We start from the raw sequence: 19989 nt of genomic DNA on the forward strand, positions 1-19989 counted from the left end.
TGAGAACAAAGACTGATAAATCTAATTGCATCAAGTTGGTGACTAGCCGCCCATAACAACACATTGCTTAAGTGGCTTTAAAATTCAGAATTATGACTACATTCAGAGTGGAATATCTTCTAAGGAAAAACAAAAATGCTTCCCATCCAAAACAAAACCAAAGAAAATCAAAAGAAATACAGGAAAGAAATCTGAAACTATATTCAACAACTTATTGTTCCTCATATTGCTTTTGTTATTGTGACAGAATCATATATATGTTAACAGGTAAAAGCAACACAGTAATTAAAACTAATATTCTGAAGTAAGCCTTTCAGTGGCTAGAAAAAGAAGTTGACTCATAACATAAAGAACGTTAATTAAAACCCTGCTGTCTTAAACCTTGAACTGAAAGCATAAATTTGTACCAACAAATTATATTCATTTTTATTTTATTTTTTATGGAAAATGTGTCCTTCCTACTCTGACCAATGTAAAGCCAACAAGCAATGACAACTTGATAGCAGTGACTATTCTGAGGTCTAACATCTAGCTTCTAAATATATTTCCCATCAGACGATGCATGGATTCTTAAAGAGATGGCTGATTTAAGGACTTGGTAAAGAAATGCACAAAATAATCTTGGGAACCATGAAGGATTAGAAAGCTAAGGGACTTCAAAGACTAATGGGGACTGGACGGAAAGTTTAGGTCTCCAAATGGAAAGGCCAAACATCTACCAGTTTGTTGGGCAGAATGATGTTTCTGCTTCTCAACACACTGTTTATGTTTCTCATAGCTTTCCTGCCAAGAAGCAAACGCCTTCTGATTTCATGGCTTCAGTCACCATCTATAGTGGTTTTAAAGGCTAAGATAAAGAAATCTGTCACTGCTTTCACCTTTTCTCCTTCTATTTACCATGAAGGATGGGGTTGGATCCCATGATCTTAGTTTTTTAATATTTAATTTTAAGCTGGCCAAATGTGTACAAATGTTAACAGGCAACATCCAATTTGTCAGTATGATAGTTGCTAGGGCACCAACTCACCATTCTGAGCACTGAGAAAAGAAAATAATCATCAATATTTATGCTATTTTTGTTTCTATTAAGCATAGGTTATGTAACTAAAAACAGTTCCAGGAAAACAAGCTAGACTGTCCCTTCTGGGGGTGATGAGAGAGTGATGGGGAGCAACTGTAATACAGATGAAGCCTCACTCACTGGCCTGCAGCTCACCTCCTGCTGTGGAAGTCTGGTTCCTAATAGACCAAGGACTGGTACTGGTCCTGACCCACTGTGCAGGTATTGTGAACTCCTACTCTAAATCCAATAGTGCAACATTCTGTAAGACAAACCACCCTGCTTCCGCCCAGTTTCTGAACAAATGAATGGCATTAAAATTGTAAGAGGAACAGTTATTTCATCTTAAAGGAGAACAACCAAGTGCAACATATGACTACATTATTTCAACTGTGAAAAGACATCTGCTTTTTGAGATTCAGGAAAATTTGCAAATGGACTGGATATTAAATGTTAATTTTATTGGAAACAAAGATCTTTTTCCTAACATCCTATTATTTTACCCCAAATACTCATTATGTACATTTTGTAAATTGTTCATCTCATCCCAAAAATACTTCAGGAAAAATGAATAAGAAGTAAAGGAAAAAATGAAATGAGTGTCTTTCTTGATTTAAAAACAGATCTGCATAGCTGCTATGGATTGAATTGTGTCCACCCTTGACTCCCAATGTGATGGTATTAGGAAGTAGGGCCTTTGGGAGGTACCCAGGTTGACATGGTGTTTTGATGGTGGTACCTCATGATGGGATTAGCCTCTCCCTCTTTTTCTCTGTCATTCTCCCTCTTCCTCCTTCCCTTCAACCACCGCATGTGAGAACATAGCAAAAAGAGAAAGACTGATGCAAATCAAAAATGTCTTCACCAGGAAATCAATTGGGCATCACCTTGATGTTGCATAGTCTCCAGTCTATGACAACCTATGGGACTAAGAGGTTAGTTTTGTAGTTATTGATGCCAAATGATAAAATATAGGGTTTATGATACTCTTTTTTATTATATTTGTTATGTTTGAAACCATTTTGTAATAAGAAGTTTATAGAAAGTCCATTTTGAAATTTCTGTCTTAGAGAAACTCTGAGGAACCCACGATAGCAGATTCAGACAGGTCCCCAATGAATGAGTGGTTGGAGGACAACATGCTCCTTATTCCAACTCATCTCTTGTCATCTTAAAACTGTCCCCCACACCTGACAACCTTACCTCCCCCCACCATCTGCATCTCCATTACCCTGCTAAGCTGAGTCATCTAGCTGGAGATGTTAAGGATTCAGGACAGGGTCTGGAAGCAGAATAAATGTGGACGTTTTTAGAAAGAATGAACTGTACAGATCCCTCCTTGGTTTTCCCTTCTTTAGTGCCATCTGCATGTGAGGGATTGGGCCTGGGTAGAGAGGAAGCCACAAGTGGGACTGCATGGATATTTGCAAGAGAAGGGAGGAGGAATTCAGAACCCAGGAACCAGGAGGTGAGCAGCTTGCACAGGACCCAGGAGGGAAGGAAGAAGCATTGGAAAAAGAATAGCACCTACCTGAGGGCCAGACCTACCTGAGTCTTCCAGTTAAATTTGGAGATCACGTTCTTTGTGTTGGAATTCCTGCTCCAGATGTGGAGGGGAGAGAGCTGTACTCACTCCTACTGAGTCACAGGGAGAGGTACAGCCTCCCCCAGAGCCCTTTGATTCCACTCTAACTGTGGGTATTATCCCAAGCCAGAGAGCAAATGGCAGGTCATCCAAAAGATGACCTACTTTAATGGTATTTAAAATACTACAAAATTTGTCTAAGAGTCCTGGCATATCTAGTTCTCTGAGTTTTTTAGCAGAGATGATTCATCAGCCTAATTTGGATTTTGCTGAGGAATCTACAAATTTCTTCATGGGTAACATCTGACTTTTAAGTACCTGATCTCATCCCACAGACCCAAATGATAGTAAGTTCCAGCGGGCAAGGCTTCTAAGGTCCTCGGTGTCCCAACAGCTCTGTGCCAAGTGGTCTACCACTCGCAGTTCTGATCCCAGGACCCATGAACATCACCAGACAGTTACAGCCTCCTGCCCACCAGAGCATCCTCAGCAACACCCACCTCTGAGCCACTTGTCCACTGATTGGCACTGAGCTTCAGTCTGGAACAAGTGTTCTGGAGCAAGTCCAGTATCCGTCATCCAAGAGGTGGGAAACTGAACCATGGGGTGTATTACTCACTCTAAAGCTGCAGGTAAGTTAGTGAATACTTGGAACCCAGGAAATCTGGTTCTCAGACTAGGATACTTCCAGGAAGGGAAAGATGAGAGAAAGCTCAACTGCATCCACTGCTGGGCAGCTCTCAGATATCTGCAGGCACCAGAGTGTAAATTCCTCTCCCATTGCCCCTCAAGTCTGGTTCTGATTTTATCAGCAGACCTGCCTTCTTGTAGCAGCAGGAAAGCAATACTGCAGGCTCTTTCTTTGGGTTCCAGCACAGTGGGAGAGCCCCAGCTGTAGTGACCCCAGGAAGTAGTCCTGTAGGTGGTGACTGACTCACTCCCAACTCAGAATCCAAAGAGGTCCCGCTCCTCATTCACACAACACAGACCTTTGGGTGACTGGATAACATAAACCTGCATTAGGAATGAGAAACATTCTCTTCTCAGCCTTCGGGCAGCTTAGATAAGGGTCTTATGTTTCCTCAGGGAACCCCTGGCTGAGGGAGACTGAGGTCTGAGACTAGCCTGGATGCAGGGGAATGTGTTCCCTCTTTGATGCTCCAAATAGACCTTGGAGATTCAAAAGCCTTGAGAGAATTACAATCACCCTTATATTTTGTAGGGACTTTGGTTTATGAATCTGGCTGGAGAAAAAGGACAGAACTCAGGACAAGGCTGGACATCTCTGGGTCCCAGCTGATTGTGAGTTGAGTTCCAGACACCAGGCTTCACAGTCAGGTGCTGATGTAATTCACAAGCTACCTTTGAGGAAGCAAAAGAGGAAAGAGTTTTTGGACAGAGAGTAGTGTGTTCAAAGGGCCATGTGATTCACATGGGGCAAGATGAAACAAGAGTCATGACTTGTTTCTTTGCTCTATCAGTTCCTTGGCGTTTCTACTCCTGAGAACAAGTACATGGAGATAGTCAGAGGCATTGGTGGTGCCCCTGGCACCTGATGCTCCTGGTGATAACCAGTTTGTGGACACGTCCCTGAGGCCAAAGCATATTCAGCCTCGTGATAGCCCCAGATTCTCCCTTCTTGGGAAGGCTGAAATGCCTCATTGCCACTAACTCACAACTGAAGCATGGAATGAGATCATGGTGGTTGACCTGTAGGCCAAGTTCCAAGCATGGAAGAAAGGTTGGCAGTGGAAGGGTAGCGATTCATTAAACTTAGTTACCTTGGTCCTTAGCATGGGCTACTTCCCACTTCTAGAATGTTTTTCTCCCAAATTTTTGCATGGCCAGGTCCTTCACAATATTTAGCATTATCTCAAATGAATCTCTCTCAGACTTGCTTTCCCTGGCCACTGCACTCTCACAAAAACAGACCCTGATCCAACAAGTGCCTAGACACCCCCTCCATCAAAACAGTAATTATAGTTACCAATGTGGAAAGGTAGAAGAGGGATAAATTGAGAGTTTGAGATTAATATATGTATACTACTTTATTTAACAGATAACAAACAAAGACCTACTGTACAGCACAGGAATTCTGCTCAATAGTCTGTAATATCCTGTATGGGAAAAGAATCTAGGAAAGAATTGATACATGTCTATGTATAAGTGAATTAATTTCTCATACAATTAACATTAATACAATGCTGTAAATCAACTACACTCCTCTATAGATTAGAAGTTGATTGTTTTTAAATGCTTACATGTAGAGACCCATGGAGTTTTTTAGACTCGCAGGATTTCAGATATGATGCTGGATATGGCAGAACGGGTGGAGAAATCTAGACATTTTCTGAGGTTATATTTTCCTGAGCTTTGGTGTCTTTTGCTTTTAGTGTCACCTTAGATTTATCTTTGGAGGATCTAATAAGAGGACTTGGAGACACCAGCTGGGTGTTAGTTGAAAGATGAGAGGGAGGAGCTAGTGTGAGAGTGAAATCCCAGCTCCCTAGCCTTGAGTTGGGGCACGTTTGAGGCACAGCTTACATCCCAAGTTCCCTGTGAAAACAGGCTGTAGCTTCCCTCTCCATGACTTGCATGATATCAAACTCAGACTGGTTTCATCCTTTTTCATGTCCTGCTTCCCCTGAGACTTCACTGGTTTCTCTGGGATAATTATTTTTTAATATAAATTTATTTATCTTAATTGGAAGAATTTTTTAAAAAATATTTCACTGCACTAGGTCTTCATTGCTGCTCAGGACTTCTCTATTATCAGCGAGGAGGGGATACTCTGTAATTGCAGTGCACTGGCTTTTCAGTCCTGTACTTCTCTTGATGGAAATCACAGGCTCTAGGCACTTGGGCTCAGTAGCTGTGGCCCACCAGCTTAGTTGCCCTGGGGCATTTACAATCTTACCAAACCAGGACTCAACGCATATCTTAAGCACTGGATCAAAAGGGAAAACACTCTGGAAGGAATTTGAAATAAATCACTTTTACATGAAACTTGGCACCATGGCCTGTTTATGAGGAGAAAGATAGAGGATTGTCCCTACTTCAAGAAACCTCCTGAGATCAGGACTGATTGAGGTTCCTCTCCCAAGGGTTCCTATGGGATCTTGGAACTGTCCTGAAATGTGGCTTTGTTCTTGCATGAGTTTCTGAATCCCACACTAGACCACAGCTTCCAGAGGGCAGGGCTGTCACCTGACTCACTTCTAAGTATACATTAGTATATATTGTCTCATTCAGACCCTAATGTCAAGAAAATGCTAACACAAAGATCAGCTATTCTGAGTGTTAGGTTACAGGTTCAACAACGATTGTAATCAAACCCTAAATAACATTGTCTTAAATACAACACAATTTCAATTCTCTTTCATATAATCTTAGTGCAGGTCTCTCCACAGAGATGAGGGCCCACTTCTTTCTTGTCACATCTTCCACCTGTGCTACTTAGCTCTGGTCTAACATGGCTGTTCCAGGTTCCTGTCATTACATGTGCATTCCAGCTAGTGGGACAGAAAATAATACTTCCATTTGGAAGTGACATATCACCTGTACTCAAATTCCACTGGCTGAAGAATCTTCCATGGTCATGCAAACCTGGGGGAGGTGGGCACACAGAAGGGCAGGGGAAAGTGATCCTACTGAAGAACATTCATGATGAGTAGCAAGGGCCACCAACCTTCATTCATGTCCCTGTAATTTATTCTTCTTTTGTTCTCCCCACACAGCTCTCTGTCTGTTTTGGCCTGCAGGTATGGATATAGATGAGGTTATAAGAGAGGAGATGGCCCAGGCTGTACAAATATGGAGAAAACAAGAAAGGAAAGAATGTAAGAAAGTATAAAAATGAGATCTAATCTTACTGCATTATGGTCAGAAAAGATGCTTGGAATGATTTCAATTTTTTTGAATTTACCAAGGCTAGATTTATGGCCCAGGATGTGATCTATCCTGGAGAAGGTTCCATGTGCACTTGAGAAAAAGGTGAAATTCATTGTTTTGGGGTGAAACATCCTATAGATATCAATTCGGTCTTACTGGTCTATTGTATCATTTAAAGTTTGTGTTTGTTTGTTAATTTTCTGTTTAGTTGATCTATTCATAGGTGTGAGTCAGGTATTAAAGTCTCCCACTATTATTGTGTTATTGTTATTTTCTCCTTTCATACTTGTTAGCATTTGTCTTACATATTGTGGTGCTCCTATGTTGGGTACAAATATAATTATAATTGTTATATCTTCTTCTTGGATTGATCCTTTGACCATTATGTAGTGACCTTCTTTGTCTCTTTTCACAGCCTTTGTTTTAAAGTCTATTTTATCTGATATGAGTATTGCTACTCCTGCTTTCTTTTGGTCTCTATTTGCATGGAATATCTTTTTCCAGCCCTTCAGTTTCAGTCTGTATGTGTCCCTTGTTTTGAGGTGGGTCTCTTGTAGACAATATATATAGGGGTCTTGTTTTTGTAGCCATTCAGCCAGCCTTTGTCTTTTGGTTGGGGCATTCAACCCATTTACGTTTAAAGTAATTAATGATAAGTATGATCCCGTTGCCGTTTACTTTATTGTTTTGGGTTTGGGTTTATACACCCTTTTTGTGTTTCCTGTCTAGAAAAGATCCTTTAGCATTTGTTGGAGAGCTGGTTTGGTGTTGCTGAATTCTCTCAGCTTTTGCTTGTCTGTAAAGCTTTTGATTTCTCCTTCATATTTGAATGAGATCCTTGCTGGGTACAGTAATCTGGGCTGTAGGTTATTTTCTTTCATCACTTTAAGTATGTCCTGCCATTCCCTCCTGGCCTGAAGAGTTTCCATTGAAAGATAAGCTGTTTTCCTTATGGGAATCAATCCCCTTTTGTGCTGTTTGATGTTTTTCCCTTGCTGCTTTTAATACTTGTTCTTTGTGTTTGATCTTTGTTAATCTGATTAATATGTGTCTTGGGGTGTTTCACCCTGGGTATATCCTGTTTGGGACTCTCTGGGTTTCTTGGACTTGGGTGATTATTTCCTTCCCCATTTTAGGGAAGTTTTCAACTATTATCTCCTCAAGTATTTTCTCATGGTCTTTCTTTTTGTCTTCTTCTTCTGGGACTCTTATGATTCGAATGTTGGGGCATTTCATACTGTCCTGGATGTCTCTGAGATTGTCCTCATTTCTTTTAATTCGTTTTTCTTTTTTCCTCTCTGATTAATTTATTTTTAGCGTTCTATCTTCTACTTCACTAGTCCTATCTTCTGCCTGCCTCCGTTATTCTATTTGTTGCCTCCAGGGTGTTTTTTTAATCTCATTTATTGCATTATTCATTATATATAGACTCTTTTTTATTTCTTCTAGGTCCTTGTTAAACCTTTCTTTCATCTTCTCAATCCTTGTCTCCAGGTTATTTATCTGTGATTCCATTTTGATTTCAAGATTTTGGATCATTTTCACTATCATTATTTGGAACTCTTTATCAGGTAGATTCTCTATATCTTCCTCTTTTGTTTGGTTTGGTGGGCATTTATCCTGTCCCTTTACCTGCTGCATATTCCTCTGGCTCTTCATCAGGTTTATATTGCTGAGTTTAGGGTGCCCACTTTCACCACTACTATTCAAATAGTTCTGGAAGTTTTGGCCACAGCAATAAGAGCAGAAAAAGAAATAAAAGGAATCCAAATTGGAAAAGAAGAAGTAAAACTCTCACTGTTTGCATATGACATGATCCTCTATATAGAAAACCCTAAAGACCCCACCAGAAAATGACTAGAGCTAATCAATGAATATAGAAAAGTTGCAGGATATAAAATCAACACACAGAAATTCCTTGCATTCTTATACACTAATAATGAGAAAGTAGAAAAATAAATCAAGGAAACAATTCCATTCACCATTGCAACGAAAAGAATAAAATACTTAGGAATATATCTACCTAAAGAAAGTAAAGACATATATATATATATATATATATATATATATATATATAAAACACTGGTGAAAGAAATCAAAGGGGACACTAATAGATGGAGAAACATACCATGTTCATAGATCGGAAGAATCAATATAGTGAAAATGAGTATACTACCCAAAGCAATCTACAGATTCAATGCAATCCCTATCAAGCTACCAGTGGTATTTTTCACAGAGCTAGAACAAATAATTTCACAATTTGTATGCAAATACAAAAAACCTCGAATAGCCAAAGCAATCTTGAGGAAGAAGAATGGAACTAGAGGAATCAACCTGCCTGACTTCAGGCTCTACTACAAAGCCACAGTCAACAAGACAATATGGTACTGGCACAAAAATAGAAATATAGATCAATGGAACAAAATAGAAAGCCCAGAGATAAATCCACACACCTATGGACACCTTATCTTCTACAAAGGAGGCAAGAATATACAATGGAGAAAAGATAACATCTTATCAACTGGTGCTGGGAAAACTGGTCAACCACTTGTAAAAGAATTAAACTAGAACACTTTCTAACACCATACACAAAAATAAACTCAAAATGGATTAAAGATCTAAATGTAAGACCAGAAACTATAAAACTCCTAAAGGAGAACATAGGCAAAACACTCTCCGACATAAATCACAGCAGGATCCTCTATGACCCACCTCCCAGAATACTGGAAATAAAAGCAAAAATAAACAAATGGGATCTAATTAAAATAAAAATCTTCTGCACAACAAAGGAAACTACAAGCAAGGTGAAAAGACAGCCTTTGGAATGGGAGAAAATAATAGCAAATTAAGCAACTGACAAACAACTAATCTCAAAAATATACAAGCAACTCCTGCAGCTCAATTCTAGAAAAATAAACGACCCAATCAAAAAATGGGCTAAAGAACTAAATAGACATTTCTCCAAAGAAGCCATACAGATGGCTAACAAACACATGAAAAGATGCTCAACATCACTCATTATCAGAGAAATGCAAATCAAAGCCACAATGAGGTACCGTTTCACGCCAGTCAGAATGGCTGTGATCCAAAAGTCTACAAGCAATAAATGCTACAGAGGATGTGGAGAAAAAGGAACCCTCTTACACTGTTGGTGGGAATGCAAACTACTACAGTCACTATGGAGAACAGTGTGGAGGTTCCTTAAAAAAACTGGAAATAGAACTGCCTTATGATCCAGCAATCCCACTGCTGGGCATACACACTGAGGAAACCAGAATTTAAAGAGACACATGTACCCCAATGTTCATCGCAGCACTGTTTATAATAGCCAGGACATGGAAGCAACCTCGATGTCCATCAACAGATGAATGGATAAGAAAGCTGGGGTACATATACACAATGCAGTATTACTCAGCCATTGAAAAGAATACATTTGAATCAGTTCTAATGAGGTGGATGAAACTGGAGCCGATTATACAGAGTGAAGTAAGCCAGAAAGAAAAACAGCAATACAGTATACTAACACATATATATGGAATTTAGAAAGATGGTAATGGTAACCCTGTGTACGAGACAGCAAAAGAGACACAGCTGTATAGAACAGTCTTTTGGACTCTGTGGGAGAAGGAGATGGTGGGATGATTTCGGAGAATGGCATTGAAACATGTATAATATCATATAAGAAATGAATCGCCAGTCTAGGTTCGATGCAGGATACAGGATACTTGTGGCTGATGCATTGGGATGACCCAGAGAGATGGTATTGGGAGGGAGAGGGGAGGGTGGTTCAAGATTGGGAACACATGTACATCCGTGGAGGATTCATGTTGATGTATGGCAAAACCAATACAGTATTGTAAAGTAAAACAAAAAAATAATAATAATAATTAATAAATAAATAATAAAAAAGAAAGTATAAAAATGCAAAATCTAAAGGAAAACATGGTTAAAATAATAATTTTGCATTTATACAATTTAGGTATAATGGTTGATGAATCAATTTATAAAATAAAAATTAGAGATATGTAAAATATAAATATATTCCCTAAACCCAACAAAATAATAAGGCTGTATCTTATTAAACACATAGTAGTGTCAGGATTAAGTTTGGATGCACGTTGCGAAAAACTAAAACAACTATATCTTTATCAAGATAAACTTGATTTTTCTCTCCCACTGGAACAAAGCTGTAGGTGGTCCAGCCAGAGCTTGGGTGCTATCTATCTCCAAGGTTACATGATTGTCCAATACAACTGCAGAAGTTCCAGCCATCAAAACTAAAATCCAGACAACAGTTAGGAAGTAGGTGGGGGAGGGAAGAGTCCCATCTCTCATCTAAATCAGCTCCTTGGAAGCAGTTTTCCAAGATATTCCTCTTACTGATCTGCTTGCATCTCTAAGTCACCTCTTATGAGTAAGAGAACGGGTGGGCAGGAAATGCAGTCCTGTAGCTACTGGGCTCATGGCTATATAACAAGCTATTTTCAGTTTTGAAAGATAAGCAGAGAATAGATCATTTTGTAGGTAGCCTGCAGCACCTGCCTTAAAGAACAAACCTTTTCTGAATGGATTAGGCTGAACGGCTGGGCACAGTGTCAGAGCCAGGGGGAAGGAACAGCAATGAGAAACAGCTAGATGGACCTGAACTGTGCTCAAGAAAAAAGAGGCAGACTGGTCAGTAGAGATCTTCTAAAGATTGAAGTGAGGATTATACACACCACATGACCCAATTTGGTTTGAAAACTGTTTTTCCAACCCAGGTCCCAAATCTCTCTCAATTCTTCAGCTTCTAAATACCTTGTCTTTGTTACCTCACATTCTGACCTACCTGTCTCATCTTCCTTATTTCTGTTCACATCACTTCTCCATCTAGTCCACCAACATTGCAAGATCCAGTACTGAGGAGTTAGCAACACTTTCTAGAAGTGGGTAGAAACACAATGACAATTTCTACTTTAGTATTTGTTTGTCTTTTATCAAGGTCTTCTGAAGGACTGAGATGGCTAGAATTATGGAGAGCTCACGTTTGAGGCCTTTTAAAACACATAACTTGTTACATTGGTCTCTTGGTGGTGATGCAGTCTCATAGTTGCTCTAAGTCTGAGAGAGCATTTTATCTTGTTTTTTACATGTATTTTTCTTGGGTATAGAATTCTGAGTCAATTATATTTCTCTCAGCATTTTAAGATGTGGTGCCAGTGTCCTCTGGCTAACATTGTTTCATATGCCTAATCTGCTATCTTTCCCATTTTTTGTTCTACTGTGTCTCTTTTTCCTTCTGGTTACATTTCCTTGGTTGGTTGTTTTAAACAATGAATTATCATGCACCTTTGAATAGTTGTCATATTTCTTGTCCTTGAATTAATTGAGCTTCTGTGTTAATGCGTTTAAAGCTTTCATCATATCCGATAATTTTTCAGCCGATAATTATGAAGTTCTGTTCTCTAGTCTCTTTCTTTCACTTCCTGTAGGATCCCATTTACATATATTTTAGTATTCTTAACATTGTTTCAAATCTCTGTGATCCACAATTAATTTTTTCCCAGTCTTTCCATTCCTATTTTCCATGTCTGTATTTAACATACTCAGTATTCTTCAGCTTCATGAATATAAGGATTATTGAGGTAGTAAGCATTTTAATGTCCTTCCCTGCTAATGATGTAATGTATATTTTAACTGTATTTTTACTAACTGATTTTTCCTTCATTATGGATATTTTCTTGTTTCTTTATACATCGGAAATGTTTTTCTTTTTAAATTTATGTATGTACCTTAATTAGAGGATAATTTCTTTACAATATTATGATTGACCTAGGACAAATATTTTCACAATTCATATGGAAATTTTAAATCAGATATTGGATATAGTAAATTTTACCCTTTGGATACTGGATATTTTTTAATTTGTATAAATTACTCCTGGCACTGTTTGCAAACACTGTTAATATCTTAGAAACAGTTTTATTTTTTGAAGGCTTGCTGTTCAGTTGTTTTGTTTTGTTTTGTTTTGTTTAGCTGATATGAGACCAGCAATTAGACCAGGTTTACTATCCCCCACTAGTAAGGCAATATTGTCTTCAGGCCCATACTGATGTCATGGGAATTATGAGTAATTTCCATGCTGGTGGGTGGGGAAACCATTAGACTTGGCTAAATTTGAGACTCAAGGATTGTTCTCTATAATGCTGACCAGTACTATCAACTCTCTGCTGAAAATTGAAGGGGTATCACCTGCACACTCCCAGAGTTCTCTGTGTGTAGCTCTCTCCTGTGAACCCTAACTATCTAGAGTCTCAAATCTCTCTTCTTGAGGAGACCGTTTGTCTCTGCCTAGATACCCCTTTCATGTATGTGTTGGAAACTGTTTCTAGAGTTGGGGCAATTGCAGAACTCATCTTGCTTGTTCCCCACCTCAGGAATCCATACTCAGCTGCCTGATTTTTGATGTAAAACTGATCTTTCTTTTATATCTTCTACTTTCAAGTTGTTTGGGACAGGAGGATAAATGTGTCCTTTGCTCCTCTATGGATACCAAAATGGATGTCCCCCTGCAATCAGAATTCACTGAATGCCTTGTGGATTCTAGGCACTGTGCATGGGTGTAAACTTGACCAGAGATATGTGTTGAGGCCTTGGGGAGCCTTGGTTTGCAGGAGAAACATGACAATTACCACTAGCATTTGCTATGGGGTATGTTCAGTTCAGTCGCTCAGTCATGTCCGACTGTTTGCAACCGCATGGACTGCAGCACACCAGGCTTCCCTGTCCTTCACCAACTCCTGGAGCTTGCTCAAACTCATGTTCATCGAGTCGGTGATGCCATCCAGCCTTCTCATCCTCTATCGTCCTCTTCTCCTCCTGCCTTCAATCTTTCTCAGTAATAAGGTCTTTTCTAATGAGTAAGTTCTTCACATCAGTTGGCCAAAGTATTGGAGCTTCAGCTTCAGCATCGGTCTGTCCAATGAATAGTCAAGATTGATTTCCTTTAGCACTGACTTGTTGGATCTCCTTGTAGTCCAAGGGACTCTCAAGAGCCTTGACCACATGTATACCTGTGGCAGATTCATTTTGATATTTGGCAAAACTAATACAATTATGTAAAGTTTAAAAATAAAATAAAATTTAAAAAAAATTTAAAAAAAAAACAAAAAAAATAAATAAAATGTATACTGATAAAAAAAAAAAAAAGAGTCTTGACCAACACCACAGTTCAAAACCATCAGTTCTTCATCGCTCACCATTCTTTATGGCCCAACTCTCACATCAATGCATGACAATTGGAAACATCATAGCTTTGATTATACTGAACTTTTTCTGCAAAGTAGTACCTCTGCTTTTAAAAATGCTGCTAGGTTTGTCATAGCTTTTCTTCAAACAAGCAAGCAAGTTTTAATTTCATGGCTTCAGTCATCATCTGCAGTGATTTTGGAGCCCCCCAAAGTAAAGTCTCTCACTGTTTCCATTGTTCCCCCATCTATTTGCCGTCAAGTGATGGGACGAAATGCCATGATCTTCATTTTCTGAATGTGGAGTTTAAGCCAAATGTTTCACTCTCCTCTTTCACTTTCATCAAGAGGCTCTTTAGTTTCACTTCACGTTCTGCCACGTGTCTTCTGCATATCTGTGGTTATTGATATTTCTCCCAGCAACTGTGATTCCAGCTTGTGCTTCAGCCAGTTGGGCATTTCGCATGACTTACTCAGCATATAATTTAAATAAGCAGGGTGTCAATACACAGCCTTTACCTACTCCTATCCCGATTTGGAACCAATATGCTGTTCCAAGTTCAGTTCTAACTGTTGCTTCTTGACCTGCATACAGATTTCTCAGAAGGCAGGTAAGATGGTCTGGTATTCCCATCTCTGTAAGTTTTCCACAGTTTGGTGTGATCCACACAGTCAAAGGCTTTTGCATGGTCAATAAAGCAGAAGTAGGTATATTTCTGGAATTCCCTTGCTTTTTCAAAGATCCAACAGATGATGGCAATTTGATCTGTGGTTCCTCTGCCTTTTCTAAATGCAGCTTGAGCATATGGAATTTCACAGTTCATGTACTGTTGAAGACTTGCTTGGAGAAATTACTTTGGTACCATGTGAGATGAGTGCAACTGTGTGGTAGTTGAACATTCTTTGAAATTGCCTCTCTTTGGGATTGCAATGAAAATGACCTTTCCATTTTTTTTTTTTTTAAAGAAAATGACCTTTCCAGTCCTGTGGCTACTGCTGAGTTTTCCAAATTTGCTAGCATATTGAGTGCAGCATTTTAACAGCTTCATCTTTTAGGATTTGAAATAGCTCAACGGCAATTCCATCACCCCCACTAGATTTGCATGTAGTTATGCTTCTTAAGGCTGTCTGGACTTCACATTTCAGGATGTCTAGCTCTAAGTGTGGAGAAGCCAATGGCACCCCACTCCAGTACTCTTGTCTAGAAAATTCCACTGATGGAGGAGCCTGGAAGGTTGCAGTCCATGGGGTCGCTGAGGGTTGGACATGAGTGAGTGACTTCACTATCACTTTTCACTTTCATGCATTGGAGAAGGAAATGGCAACCCACTCCAGTGTTCTTGCCTGGAGAATCCCAGGGTTTGGGGAGCCTGCTGGGCGGCCGTCTATGGGGTCGCACAGAGTCAGACACGACTGAAGTGACTTAGCAGCAGCAGCAGCTGTAAGTGAAACACCATCATGGTTATCTGGGTCATTAATATCTTTTTTGTATAGTTCTTCTATATATTCTTTCAACCTCTTCTTAATATATTCTGCTTCTTTTAGGTCCACACCATTTCTGTCTTTTATTTGGCCCATCTTTGCATGAAATGATCTTTTTCTACCTCTAATTTTCTTGAGTAGATCTCTGGTCTCTCCCATTCTATTGCTTTCCTCTATTTCTTTGCACTGATCAGGTAGGAAGGCTTTTTAAAAATCTCTTCTTGCTATTCTTTGGAACTCTGCATTCAGATGTGTATGTCTTTCTTTTCTCATTTGCCTTTGCTTCTCTTCTTTTCTAAGTTAGTTCTAAGGTATCCTCAGGCAACCATTTTGCATTTTTGCATTTCTTTTTCTTGGGGAAGATCTTGATGAGGTATGTACAGATCAAAAAACGAAGATCACTGCATCCAGTCTCATTATTTCATGGCAAGTACATGGAGAAACAATGAAAACAGTGACAGACTTTACTTTCCTGGGCTCCAAAATCACTGCAGATAGTGACGGCAGCTGGGGAAAAAAAGACAATTGCTCCTTGGAAGAAAAGCTATGAAAAATCTTGACAGCATACTAAAAAGCAGAGACATTACTTTACCAGCAAAAGTCTGTATAGTCAAAGCCATGGTTTTTCCAGAAGTTGTGAGAGGATGTGAGAGTTAGACCATAAAGAAAGCTGAGCACCAAAGAACTGATGCTTTTGAACTGTGGTGTTGGACAAGATTCTTGAGAGTCCATTGGACTGCAGTGGAGATCCAACCAGTCCATCCTAAAGGAAATCAGTCCTGAATATTCATTGGAAGGACCAATGCTGAGGCTGAACCTCCAGTACTTTGGCCATTTGATGGGTAGAACTGACTCATTATAAAAGACCCAGATGCTGGTAAAGATTAAAGGCAGGAGGCAAAGGGGAAGACAGAAGACCAAATTGTTTGATGGCATCACCAACTTGATGAGCATGAGTTTGAGCAAGCTCTGGGAGTTGGTGATGGACAGGGAAGCTTGGCGTGCTGCACCCCATGATATAGCAAAGAGTTGGACATGACTGAGAGACTGAACTGAACTGATGTACAGAGGACAATCAGGGAGCAAGCAGAAGTCTTTAAGAAAGAAGGAAGGAAGGAAGCTGACAATGATGGGTCAGCAAGTGGTTTCAAGCTGGAGAAACTGTAAGGAACCAATTCTATGCCAGATGGAGAGAATGGTAAGAGAAAGGCAGGGCGGCAGTGCTGGGATTTCCCAGAGGACTAGATCCCTGTTCTACTAAACTTTATCAATGCTCAATATTATTAGGTGTTTGGAAACATGAGTTTTGTTTTGGAAGTGGTAGAGCAATATTCAATGGAAGGACTGATGCTGAAGATGAAGCTCCAACATTTAGGCCATCTGATGTGAAGACCCAGCTCATTGGAAAAGACCCTGATGCTGGGAAAGATTGTGGGCAGAAGGAGAGAGATGAGAATATCAGATGGCATCACTGACTCAAAGACATGAGTTTGAGGAAACTCTGCAAAATAGTGAAAGACAGGGAAGCCTGCTTTGTTGCCGAACATGTAATCACAAAGAGTCAGACATGACTTAGCAACTGAAAAATACCAATGAGGACACAGAGTCCACTGAAGGCTCTGGTCCTGGTTGGAGTGGAGAAAGACTTGGGTGGAAGGGGAGGCTTCCCATCCTCTGGTGCAGGTCCTTGAATCCAAGGCAAGGAGCACGAGATTTTGAATGTGTTACCAAACTTGTTTTCTAAAAACACAAAAACTGTTTTATGCAGGAGAGAGAGTTTTGACTGAGCTTGTTCTCTAGATTTTACTGAGGGATTTGAAAGGGATTGGGGGCAGGCTGAGTCTGCAAAAACCAGGAGACCAACTGCTGGAGGGCAAGGCTTGTGGTAGACATTCTGCACTAGGTGGAAAACGAATCCAGAAAAAGTGCCCCTTCTGGTGTGCACATGCCAATGTATCACATTATTTCAGCAGATCACTTCAATGTCGTTTGGGGCAAGCTAGAAATGGATGACGGGTGGTGTGTTTTGTCAATTCCTGTGGGTAGTTAGATGACTAAATGTCTGGTTACTTCACTGCATGGTTGAAATCATGCTTGGGAAAGAAAACTAGATCAAATCCACACATATTTGGTCATTAAACAGCAAGCATAGGAAGATTTCTAAGGCAACTGTAGGTAATTTAAACATGAGGGGCCAAATGGGGACAGTTTCATTTAACAGGCTGAGATTGAACTGTACAGGTTGCCATAGTTGTTGCTATGACAAGAAGCCATCACAGCTACTTGTTGCTATGCTGGAGATGTGGGAAATGGAAAAGAGACCAAAAGCCTTACAACTCTCCTTGCAGTGTGATTTCAGGCTAAAAGTAGTTGACAAGGAAAGGCTGACTAGTAAGGATGAGGAAGGGAGTAATCTGAGCCAGTAATCATTAGCTCTGTGGGAGCTCAGAAAACAGAAGCATCGTCTCAGTCAGAGTTCTGTGTCATGGTTCAGAGATAGATGTCATTTGGCTTGAATCAATATTTAGCATTGGGAATGACAGCCATAACCTCTAAACAGAAGATTTCCTTCTCCCCAGGTGACAGAATAATTCATATTTGTTCCAGACTCAGGAACCCAGAAAGCCGTCTCAGGGCCACTTGTTCTCACCAGGCACACATGCAATCTAGAAGATGGAACTATCATCATGGTGCCCATTTTCTAGATGAGAAAACTGAGGTTAAGGGTCTTGATCAAAGTCACACAGCTAAGCACATGAAAAGCCAAGCACAAACCCAGGGTAACAGTCCTCAAATTGTGTGTTTTTGCTCCACATCCACTGGGAGTGGTGGGTGGTGATCTGGCACCAAACTTAGGCAAAAGCAAGCAGTATTCAGGCTTAAATTGAAGTAGTGAGGAAAACCACTAGACCAGTAAGCTATGACCTAAAGCAAATCCTTTATGAATTTATAGTGGAGATGAAAAATAGATTCAAGGGATTACGTCTGGTAGCCTGAAGAACTATGGATGAAGGTTTGTAACATTGTACGGGAGGTGATCACAAAACCATTTCCAAGAAAAACAAATGTGAGAAAAAAAGAGGGTTGCCTGAGGAGGCCTTAAAACAGCTGGAGCCTATTATACAGAATGAAGTAAGCCAGAAAGAAAAACACCAATACAGTATACTAATGCATATGTATGGAATTTAGAAAGATGGTAACAATAACCCTGTATACGAGACAGCAAAAGAGACACTGATGTATAGAACAGTCTTTTGGACTCTGTGGGAGAGGGAGAGGGTGGGATGATTTGGGAGAATGGCATTGAAACATGTATAATATCATATATGAAACGAGTCGCCAGTCCAGGTTTGATGCACGATACTGGATGCTTGGGGCTAGTGCACTGGGACGACCCAGAGGGATGGTATGGGGAGGGAGGAGGGAGGAGGGTTCAGGATGGGGAGCACATGTATACCTGTGGTGGATTCATTTTGATATATGGCAACCCCAATACAATATTGTAAAGTTAAAAGATAAAATAAAATTTTAAAAAAAGAAAAAAAATAAATAAAGCTCAACATTCAGGAGAAAAAAAAAAAAAACAGCTGAGAAAATAATAGAAGTGAAAGGAAAGGGAGAAAAGGAAAGATATACCCAAAGGAATGCAGAGTTCTGGAGAATAGCAAGGAAAGATAAGAAAGTCTTCATAAGTGAACACTGCAAGAATTAGAGGAAAATAATAGAATTGTAAAAAGTATAGGTTGCTTAGGAAAATTGGAGTTACCAGAGGAACAATAAAGGACACAAAAGTCAAAGACCTAACAGAAGCAGATGAGATTAAGAAGAGGTAGCAAGAATGCACAGAAGAACTGTATGAAAACCGTCCTAATAACTGGGATAGTGATGATGCTTGGGTAAGCACTCATCACTCATGTAAAGCCAGATATACTGGAGTATGAAGTCAAGTGGCCTTAGGAAGCATCGCTACAAACAATGTTAGGAGAGGTGATGGAATTCCAGCTGAGCTGTTTAAAACAACCTAAAGAATGAGGCTGTAAAAGTGTTGCATTCAATATGTCAGCAAATTTGGAATACTCAGCAGTGGCCACAGTGCTGGAAAAGGTCAGTTTTCATTCCAATTCAAAAGAAATGCAATTCCAAAGAATGTTCAAACTATCATGCAATTGCTCTCATCTCACTTGCTAGCAAGGTAATGTTCAAAATCCTTCAATCTAAGCTTCAACAATACATGAACTAAAAACTTCCAGATGTACATACTGGTTTGAGGAACAAGAGATCAAATTGCCAACTTCCATTGGATCATAGAGAAAGGGAATCCCAGAAAATATTTCCGTATGCTTCACTGATTACGGTAAAGCCTGTCACTGTGTGGACCACAACAAACTGCGGAAAATTCTTAAGGAAATGGGAGTACCAGATCACCTTTCCTGTCTCCTGAAAAGCCTGTATGTAGCTCAAAAAGCAGCAGTTAGAATACGAGACAGAACTGAAAGATTTAAAAGTGGGACAGTACCATGACAACATGTACATTCTGACTCTGGCTATTTAACTTCTATATAGAATACATCTTTCAATATGCTGGACTGCATAATTCCCAAGATGGAATAAAGATTGCTGGGAGAAATATCAACATCCACAGATATGAAGATGACACTGCCTTAATAGCAGAAAGCAAGAAAGAACTTAAGAGCCTCTTGATGAAGAGAGGAGATGCAAAAACTGGCTTAAAACACAACATTAAA

The sequence above is a fragment of the Bos taurus genome, chromosome 29, assembly GCF_002263795.3.
Source record: "Bos taurus isolate L1 Dominette 01449 registration number 42190680 breed Hereford chromosome 29, ARS-UCD2.0, whole genome shotgun sequence".
Lineage (NCBI taxonomy): Eukaryota > Metazoa > Chordata > Mammalia > Artiodactyla > Bovidae > Bos > Bos taurus.